The sequence below is a fragment of the Oryctolagus cuniculus genome, chromosome 8 (assembly GCF_964237555.1).
Source record: "Oryctolagus cuniculus chromosome 8, mOryCun1.1, whole genome shotgun sequence".
Lineage (NCBI taxonomy): Eukaryota > Metazoa > Chordata > Mammalia > Lagomorpha > Leporidae > Oryctolagus > Oryctolagus cuniculus.
This window is the reverse complement of record NC_091439.1, coordinates 139,682,414-139,693,131: the sequence shown is the minus strand read 5'-3', so window position 1 is coordinate 139,693,131 and position 10,718 is coordinate 139,682,414. Positions and strand designations below refer to the sequence as shown.

General features: G+C 42.6%; 2 pseudogenes; both read right to left on the bottom strand.

Annotated features, from left to right (window-relative positions):
• Window positions 1-637: 637 nt before the first annotated feature.
• On the bottom strand, window positions 638-3,006 carry LOC100343933 (protein-L-isoaspartate O-methyltransferase domain-containing protein 1 pseudogene; annotated as a pseudogene).
• A 1,744-nt stretch (window positions 3,007-4,750) lies between these two features.
• LOC127485224 (homeobox protein SIX4 pseudogene) lies at window positions 4,751-7,465 on the bottom strand (annotated as a pseudogene).
• Between the last annotated feature and the right edge of the window lie 3,253 nt (window positions 7,466-10,718).

Genomic DNA, 10,718 nt, shown 5'->3' with positions numbered 1-10,718 from the left:
CTCTTAAAAATCTCTATGAGAGAAGCAGATATCCCCACCCACCCCTACCCAGGTCTTGTGGCATCAGTTTCAATAGCAAAAGTTGCAGGGATGTATAATTTCATGAAATTTGTGATTTTTAAAAGCTAAATTACTTGATACATTGCATTATTAGTGTATACATATATAGCTTGGAATAATCTGCAACAACTCAGAAATAGTGATTGTAATAAAAGTAAGGCAAACCGGTCTACAAAGCATTTGATTTCCTCATAAGAAAGTTTTTGTAGAGGAAATAAAATAACTCCTATTCAAATCAGATTTATATGCTTAACAATGATTTAGACCTTGCATAAAATTACATCTAAGCTTCACTATTATAAATCCGTAGGGAGTCAAAAAGGGATTTATAGGTCACAAGGTCTTGACTATGGTGGCATTCCACTTTCAAATCAGTCAGATAAAATGGCATTTTTGCAAGATTTAAAAAAATAGATTTTATAAAAGAGATTCTTTTTAATGACTGACTACATCATTTTTGTTACTGAGAGGAACAAGTTATACTTTTTACCCTACTATAATTCACTCTGGTGAAAGAAATAATTCTTTTAACTCCTAACAAACTCTACAGGTTCAAGGCTACAGGAATTATCAGTAGTCATTCTTTCTCATCACTCTGTAATTTGTTCCTAAAATATGTCAAGTGAGCTTTTACAGACTCAGCGAGGGGCAGCGTCATGATTCTCCCTCAGTGGATTCTGAGGAGGCTCTTCTGGCTCCATGTCTTCACTCTGGTCTGTCTCCTCTTTGTGATCTTGCATTTTCTCATCCTCCTCACTGTCTAGAAGTTGAGGAATAAGCCGATTACCTACAAGGATGTGCCTATTAATTCTGTTTCACTCTCTTTTCCTTTTGGGTGGAGCCTTTTGGGAAATCCCTTGGGCCTGCATCTCATCATTTATGCAAGTTCTAAGTGTGCAGCGAATGTAAATACAGGACAAGTCTGCAGGCTCCTGACAGGTCAGGGAGGCAGTCCCACAGAGGCAAGCGTGCCATAATCATTCTCACTTGGGTGCACCAGTGGAGCAAATGAAACAGCAAGGCTATTTTTACTTTCCCACTGACTTTTCCAGTTAGCATAATCTGTGTTAACTGATTTTCTATAAGCATGACTGGTATGCTCCCATGTTCAGTAAAACGTTCATGTAGTTTTCACGGTCTTTCTGGACTCCAGCACCACAATAAATTTGATCATAAGGATGACTTTCAGACGATCTCTGGAGTCAGTTAGCAACCACAAATGCAGGTTCACAGAACTCAAATTTATCAAAGCTACTACTATTTTTGATGAAGTTCTCCAGCTTTTCCTTGGCATAGTCTACCACATCAGAATGAAGCTGCATCCCATGATTTATCCCAAAAGACCTGTGGCATGGTGGTTGGTCCAGCCCACAGCAGCAACGTGCAGCGCCAGACTCCCAAGACCCCAGCAGCTGGCTGCCACCACCACCACTACACTGCCGCCTTATAAAAATGTATTCTTTTAAAAATGTATTCACTGGGGCCTGCTCTGTGGCATAGTGGGTGTCCTGCAATGCCCACATCCCACATGGGCCCCGATTCTAGTCCTGGCTGCTCCACTTCCAATCCAGCTCTCTGCTATGGCCTGGGAAAGCAGTGGAAGATTGTCCAAGTCTTTGGGCCCCTGCACCCACATGGGAGACCTGGAAGAAACTCCTTGCTGCTGGCTTCAGATCAGACTAGCTCCAGCCTTTGAAGCCATTTGAGGAGTGAATCAGCAGATGGAGGACTTTTTCTCTCTCTGCCTCTGCCTCTCTGTAACTCCACCTTCAAATAAAATAAATTTAAAAAATGTATTTATTTTTTAGAAGGGCAGAATGGTAGATACGGGGGAGAGAAAGAGAGAGAGAGAGAGAGAGAGAGAGAGAGAGAGAAGTGAATGAGAATGAGAACGAGAATGAGCATGAAACTTGTTTCCAGTTCCACTCCCCAAGTGCCCTCAGTAGCTTCAGCTGGGACAGGTCAAAGCCAGGAAGTAGAAACTCCACCCAGGTTTCCTATGTCTGTGTCAGGAACCCATGGAGCTGAGCCTATTATCTGCTTCTTCACAAGTGCGTCATCAGGAAGGTGGATTGATGGGTGCATCTAAGGGTCAGCTTAACCTGATGTGCTACAGCAGTTACCCTAAGATAACAATTATTTTGTGGGTAAAATAAGTGATGACAAAATGAGCCAAGCCTTACTAGCAGGAATTGAACATGTGCAATTAACAGGCAAGTGTTAGCATGCCCCTTCATAGGTGTTAATTGAAATTATAATACCTTTTCTTAATTTCTCCTGCTTTCTGACTGCCATCTGTTTATTAATCTAAAGGGAAAATTGTAAGCAATGTGTTCAAAATTGCTTTCTCTATACTTTTGTTTATTGTAGAAAAAGAAAAAAACACAATGAATTCATACTGAAGTAAAAATAATACTGTTGTTTTTGGTTTAGATTAATTATAATCAATAGTGGCTTTTAATAGAACAGATAAGAGGAACAACAAGCACCATTTTAGATTTTAAAAATGTATTATAGTCTGCAAAATATCTATATAACTTGTTAAATCTTTCTCAAAGTTATACTCCTGAAGTAATGTTAGGATTGTGTTGAAGCTGAGAAGGGACAGCCACTGGGAAATCTTTTCCTTAACACCAGAGGGACTTAATGCATCATTTCTTGGAGACTAAATTACCATAAGGGACAATCTGCGTAAGAGATAAGGAGGGTGATTTAGAATAATTATAATTAAATAACTAAATATAATAAAAAGTACTCTTTCCATTCAGTTAAGAATAAACTTGAGTATAATAGATAATTGAAGTCATAGGCTTATCTAAGTCATTTTATTTTTCTATGTAACAAGCCCCCTAAATTATATGATCTGGGACTAATATAGTAGTCTGAGAGTATAACATTGACATGATCCTGACAATGTGGCTTATAGTCTCCATATTCTTACCTCATGGTAACATAGTAGCTGCTGTATGACTAATATACTATCTGTGTTTCAGGCAGGAATAAGGAAAATCATTTTGCAGCTGAAGCTTTCTCATTTATAATGAGCATTCCAACAAAACCATCTCAATGATTTCATCTTATTTTTCAAGAGAATACATCACAACAGATATTTTTGATATGAATTGTGAACTACAGTAACAGTTATTAAGCAAGATATGCTAACAGATTTTACATAAGTCATGTTGATACACATGAAAAAATATAGCAAAATGTTCAAAATTCACTCTGTTCTCTATTTAAAAATAAAATTGAAAAGCCAAATATGAATTGAAAACAATAATCAAATAATTATACATTTGAAGGTACAACATGGAAAATTAACATTAAAAGCATAGGGCCAAAGCATCTGACTATGGATGGAAAATAAGTGTATTTGAAAATATAGACAAGATGACACAAAGCAGAAGATCAAAATAGACATTAAAAATGAAGGTTATCCTATAGTGTGCATAATTTTAAGTAAAAGTCATTTTCCTATATACAGAGATGATGAATTTAAGAGGTTGACAGGTAGTGCAGTGTGACGGTGCTGATAAGATGCTCTAAATTTAATGATTTAAACATTTTATTTAGCTTTGTAAGATATAAACATAGTGAAAAACAATCTTCCTTGCTGTTCAATTATGTATGTATTCACGCTTAAAGGCAGTGCATGATATCACTTCAGTCTCCACTCTTTCGGAGATATTCCACACATCAAATAAATGAGTTTATACTTCAATATCTGTTTCAGAACCAACAACAGAATAATAAGTTACTCATTTCCATTTTGTTATTGTATCCAAATGACATATATATATATAGATTACAATTCTAAAAATGCTTTTGTAATCTTTTTAAATGTCACATGATGTTATTTTATATACCATATTTACTGTTTAAAACACATATTTCTTCTATTGTTCTTTTTTTACAGAAACCCAAAATATTTACTTTTAAAGAAGACATGAAAGTATAGTGCAAGCCAGAGTCACATATCATTGTATAACAACTGTTTCAAAAACATTTAGAATGAAGTTTCAGTTCATAGCACCTGCAGTGCAAGAGGAACATATACAATAGAAATAAAATTCACTGTAATTAAAGTCTGTGTATAGAAGTGATATATTTACATTCACGCTGAAGTTTGTTTCATAGTTTCTCATGGGGTCTCCAAGTTGCTCAGCCACACTGAGCTATAAACAATCGCATTTGGAAATGTGTAGAGACCTAAACCAAAAATGCTGAAAAAGAGAAGTGTGTCTCTGTCTACCTACACACAAATATATAATTAAGCTACTGAACTTTAAAAAGACACCCTTAGAACAGTTTGGAGTACCATTTATGCTTAACCTTATCAATGCCCATGGAATAAAAGTAAACAAAATAATTGCATGGTTTTTAATGGTCTGCAGCTATATTTAGTTTTCTATGTTACATGTGTACATTTTTAATTTTAAAATTATCAAGTTCCATGTTCATTTTAGAATGATATTGTCCTCTAAAGGGTACACTTTGCCTTGAGACATTTCATCTGATTCTTTTGTCTCCATCTATTGAAAAGAGATCATTGTATGTGAATAAAAAGGCTACAGTAACCCAGTTCTACTCAATATATTTAAGTGTGATCTTTATGCAGATCCAAAGTCTCTTGAATGCATTTGTTTGCAAAAGTAGTGCTTTCCTTTGAAAGGGTAAATGCTTTGTGTCATCAAAGCTTCAGGAAAACATCTGCCCCTATGCCAAAAAGGAAGGGGAGAGGCACAGGAAGTTTATAATCTTGCATAGCTTCATCCAGCTGGACAGTTTGGAGCTTGGCAAGCTCTTTTTTTTTTTTTTTTTTTTTTGTCTGTTTCTAGATCTTCACACACAGTCTCATTCTTGCCATCTAGGACATGTTCATATTTGGTGTCCAGCATCATTAGGCTGCTCATTGCTTTGTTCTCAGAATCTGGTAAGAAATTCTCTTTTAAGTTAGCTACTGATTGCAGAACCAAATGGTGTTCTACAAAATCCTGGTGCACTGCCATGGAGACGTGGCCCACCTGGTAGGAGGTAGGAACAATTTCCCCCAGGGAAGTCTGAGTCAGAGGCGTGGACAACAGGTCCTGACCAGTAATGGGGAGAAGTTATGAAGAGCTGCATAGTTAGCACTGCTGACAGCCGTCCTTGTAGATTTGCCTGCCACAGGTACAGCCATTGGCTGGTTATCAGCAACGTCAGGGTTGAGCTCAGTGGAAGTTAGCAGTGCAGAAGGAGTCAGGGAAAAACTGTGAGTTGGGGACACATTCACCAACGAGAGGCCAGAGGGTGGAGGCCATGCCCCGAAAGATTTTCAAATGGCAGGTTTGCATTTACTGGCGTTCTGTTTGATGGGCATCAACTGGGGAAAGACCAGGCTCCTCTACAAGCCTTCCTGCTTCACAGATCCTACAGTCTGGCCAGAATTAGGAACAGTGTATACCACTGCACTGGGACTGAGAGAGCTCAAGAAAACTTTGCGGCTGGCGCCGTGGCTCACTAGGCTAATCCTCTGCCTGCGGCACCAGCACCCTGGGTTCTAGTCCCGGTTGGGGTGCCAGATTCTGTCCTGGTTGCTCCTCTTCCAGTCCAGCTCTCTGATGTGGCCCGGGAAGGCAGTGGAGGATGGCCCAAGTACTTGGGCCCTGCACTCGCATGGGATACCAGGAGGAAGCACCTGGCTCCTGGCTTTGGATCGGCGCAGTGCTGGCCATAGCATGGCCATTTGGAGAGTGAACCAACGGAAAAAAAAAAAGACCTTTCTCTCTGCCTCTCCTCTCTCTCACTGTGTAACTCTGCCTGTGGTGGTGGTGGTGGTGGTGGGGGGTGCGGAAGAAAAGAAAGAAAGAAAACCCTGCCTTGCTGCACTGGAGCAGACTTGCTGGTGAATGTGCTCCTGTCTGAAGTTCTTGAATTTACGGAACTATTACCTGGTGAAGCTGCCACTGAGACAGGAACTGGCCACTGGCTCTGGAATTGGGGATCTGGACAATGCCATACTGTTTAACTTGCACTGGGCTAGTGAAAGTCACCGTAGAGTTTCCCTCCAGGGAAGTCACTGTTTGAATATCTTCTCTTTTCACTGCCTGGGAATGACACGGGGGCACTGGGGCTGTAGGAGGTGGTGGCTGCTGAATTGGCTGCAGAACTGTGCAGCACTTTGAATTCCTTCACATCCTGGGAGGTAGGCCCCAGGATGTACATCATGTGGATACCATTGCTTACAATGCTGGTTTACATGTTTGGTGGGTTCAAGGACACTGTCTGTGTGTTTCTCACATTTAATCCATTTAGGATGACTCCACTGGGTCCCTGGATGAAAGAGTTACCAGTAAGGAAAACAGGTGAAGTACTTGTAGGTACTCAGATTCCAGTTAACAAAACCCAGAAGAGCTTAACCATATCTTAGCATTTCCAATTTGTTGCATGTACCTGGGCTCCATGTGACTGGACAAGCTGAGGTTGGTGACACCATTGGAGGAACCCAGGAGAGGGTGAGGAGATAGAGCCTCCTGTCCTTTGCTGGACTCATCTTCGGTGCTGGGATTGCCATCTGACTCACTTTTGGACTGGGTCTCTGACGGGTTCTGGTCGCGCTGCCAGCAGTTCTTGAACCAGTTGCTGAGCTGGGTGAGGGAGAAGCTGGTGATCTTGGCCAGGTCTGCTTCTTCACGGGTGAGGCGAGGGATTCTGCTTGTAGAGTCCTGAGCGCACTGCGTGACTTCTCCTTGAAGCAGTACACCGTCTCCTCCCAGTCCCAGATGATGTGGGTCAAGGGGGATTTCCTGTGCATCTGGTAATTGTCCAAGGTGGCCAGCGGCCGGCCGCGGGCTCTCTCGGTCCGGTGTAGCGCGCCTTGTACCAGAGCTGCTGCAGCAGCGGGTCGTTGGCTCTCCAGGATGCTGGAGAGCTCCGGGTAGATGCCCTGGTGGAAGGCCAGGAGCGCCCGCTCCTTCAGCAGACTCTCGTTGCCTTGTAGCAGGTCGCTCTGGGGCAGGGACCACAGGAACCAGGCCAGGTGGTCCAGGTTGCCCCACTGCTGCAGCACCTCGTGCACACACGCGCGCCATGGTCAGGCGAGAAGGCCAAAGGGGTCTGCGCGCCCGCGGCGGTGGCGACAGCGGCGGCGGCGGCGGCGATGGCATGGTGCTGGCCCAGAAGTTCCAAGTGGAGTTGTAGTGGATCGGGCACCGCTCTGCTCATCGCCGCCACCGCTGCCCCATGCTCTGTGCTCGCCCTGGTGGCGGCGGCCGCTGAGTCCCGGGGCTCCAGAGGGAAAGGGGCTGGAGCTGGGGTGGAGGGGGCGGTGTGAGCCCCGCCGCGCCCCCACCACTTCTCAGTGCCCCTCCTGCCCTTCTGACGTGCTTTCCATCCCACTCTCCTGCTTGATGTCCGCCGCACTTGCGATCAGGATAGCTGCTAGAGCATAGTGTAAACGGGTAGCTGCTTCCTGCAGTTCCCCCCTCATTTGATCTATTTTTCCTGTACTTGGAGAGTGAGGTCTCTGCCTGGTCCCTTCCAAGGATGGGAGGGAACAAAATGCCATCATGGCAGTAGAGTTCACAAAGCGGATATGTTCCTGAAAGCATTCCTCCAGCCTTGGCAAATGGTGGTGACCGGAGCAAAGGACACACACACAGAGAGACACATATACAGAGTTGTTGGAATTATGATGGCATTTTTTTATATTTTAAAATAAATTTGGAGGAATTAATGCCTCAAATTATTGAATTTTCTTTATTTTTTTTAATGTCAGGGTGAAATACAGAGGAGAATATAGAGATAAATCTTCTATCTGCAGTTTTGCTTTCCAAATATTTGAAATACAGCTGTGTAAAGCCAACACACACACACACACACACACACACACAAATCTGTCTAGCTCTCCCACGTGGGTGGCAGGACCCCAAGCATTCAGTGTGTTATCTTTGCCCCTTAGACACATTAGTAAAGATCTGTATCAGATGTGGAGGTGGGATTTGATCTCAAGTAGTCTGATATGGGACATTAGCACCCCAAATGGCAACTTAACCCACCGCATGGCAATGACCACCCCAACACTGAGTTTTATCTTCAAGGTATGTATTATAACTTTCCACTTCTTGGATCTTCTTTATATACAACCAGTAATATTTTATTTTTCATGGTATGAGGTATTACATAACATTTGTTATTTGTCCCCAAGTATTTTATATTTTTAATGCTTTTGTAAATAGTTTTACTTCATTTAATTTGTTCCTAAAACAAATTTCATTGAATTTTGCATGATCACCTTCCTTCTTGAGGTTTTCCCTAATACATTGAATTTATTTTATATTTTTCCAAATATTCTCTTATCATGATCCTAAAATCTTTTGAGAAAAAGATAACACTTAAATTCTGATATTAATGTGTCCTTATGTTTCAACTTTTAATTTTTCTATTGTAAGCAGGTTGACATTTTATTTATATTCTGTTGTGTTCTCTATGAATTTGGTTGTGCTTAATATGGGGTTATTTTCCAGTTTCTAAAAATTATATATTTTAATTTTTTAACTGAGATAAAAAGTATAATATTTATGAATAAAAATAAAATTATATTTTTATTTATGGGATACCATGTGCTATTTTGAAACATACATTGCATAACATTCAAATCAGAGTGAACAAATCTAACTCTTCAAACATCATTTCTTTTCTTTTTTAAAGATTTATTTTTTGTTTGAAAGGCAGATTTACAGAGAGACAGAAGCAGAGAGACAGAGTTTTTGCTTATTCAGTGGGTTGAGGAGACTGACCCTGGCCCTAGTATCTGTGGAGTGCACCATTGTGACAGGGCCGGTTCCATGATGTCACTGTTGTCCAGTGCCCCTTCCTCTATGCTCTCCTGCAGTTAGAGGAGACTGGTTTGTGGATGATTTACTGACTTGGGGTTTGTTTTTTAGTTCAGGAAGTTAATTCGGCACAGAAGGATAATTTCAGGACCCCTGTGACTATGACCCGCCTTCTTCATTTCCTGATGAATTGGGACAGTCAATCCAAGGTGGGTGGCCCTGATTTCTCCTGGTTGCTGTGGAAGGTGTTATTTGCTGTACTCTCAGTGGTGCCCATTGTATGCTGAGTATGAATACAGTTGTTTCTGACTCCTGGGATGGGTGCAAATTTCCCCTTTATATGGGCCTGTGGAGGTACATGAGTCCTTAGGGAGGCACTGCAGTCAGCACTGATCTCAGTGCTGTGGGTGCACCAGACTCATAGGCTTCATGACCTGTAATGGAGTGGGGATGGCCCTTCACGATGGAAAATGTGGCCCAATTTGTGTGAGGAGCGGTCTTCTTGTGTGCCAAGGGAGTTGGACAAGGATTCTGATACTCCCTTTGTCTCTGTCCTTTAAATTAGTCACCTTTCTGGGAACTGGATTCCAGGTGCCGTACACCTGTCTGTGGATCTAAATCTTCTTTTGATGAAATGGACAACTATTCCTCTATGAGGAATAGTTCCCTGTAGTCATCCAGTACTGCTTTATGTACAGATTTTTGTCTTGCAGCTTTTAGCAGCTGTGAGCCCTGAATATGGTAGGCAAAGGAGTGAGTAGACACCATAGCCAAGGATGAGCAGTTACAGACCTGGATACTGCATGAAGGAGGAAGGACCCAACCTTGTGCTGTGCTTGTGGACACAGGGCCTTGGGATCCCTCAGAACAGACAGACCGCCCTGCTTCCCCAAGACTCTGTGTGCCTCTGATCATTCACCTGATCCCCCTGTTGGTTGCAGCACTGCAAAGGAGGGAAGCAGGTGGGGCCTAGGGAGGAGAAGGATGTGAGCCTCTGCCTAGTCATAGACGGTTGGGGGTCCTGCAGTGAGCGAGCCCTCTGTCTGCATCTCATCCTAGTTGTGAGAATAGAAACACCTGCCTTGAGATAAGACAGGTCTCCACAAGGTTGGGACCCTCCTTCTGGCTGCCATCACAGTGCTCATCCTGGTGAACATTAGATTAGAGCTGACTGACCCGGTGAGTGACCCAGGGTGACTGGCTGGGATGGAGCTGGATATGAGGTTTTTGTGGTTTATGCAGGGCTGAGGCCTCTTCTGCAAGAGGGGAGGGTCATTCTGAGGATCTCACCCTGTGTCTGATATAGCCAGCCTTTTCCAGCACCATTATAGAGGGTGTGTCACAGGGTTAAAGGAATCTATTTCTTAATCATGGCCAGTGGTCAGAAGGGGTCCAGTGGGTCCCTGAGTCTCAAGGGGTCAGGTTAAGTCTCTTAAGGAAGGGCCCAAGGGGAGTCACCATTTTGGGAGAAATATGATCCAGAGAACAAGAATTTCAGAGCAGGCTTTGAAACTGTGCTTAAGAAACAAACAAACATGTAACTCTTCTTCCAACCTGAGACTAGAGTCAAATTATGCAGGTTTCCAAAGCCTGGTGTTTTCCTGGTGTAGGATGATGGAATCATTACAATATAAGATGGAGGTGTCTTCTAACTTGATGTAGGCTTATGGGGAAGCTTTAGGTTGTTTTCCCTGATGTTTGTGCATGGGTGCGTACCTGTGTTATGTTCCTACTTATCCTGAAACCTTCAGTATGTTCTTGGTAATTGTAAATCCTGCTGTGAGGTGTTTTGTGGGAAGCTAGAAGGTGAACTACAGTTGTTTAGCTGACTGGAAGAGCAGTGCA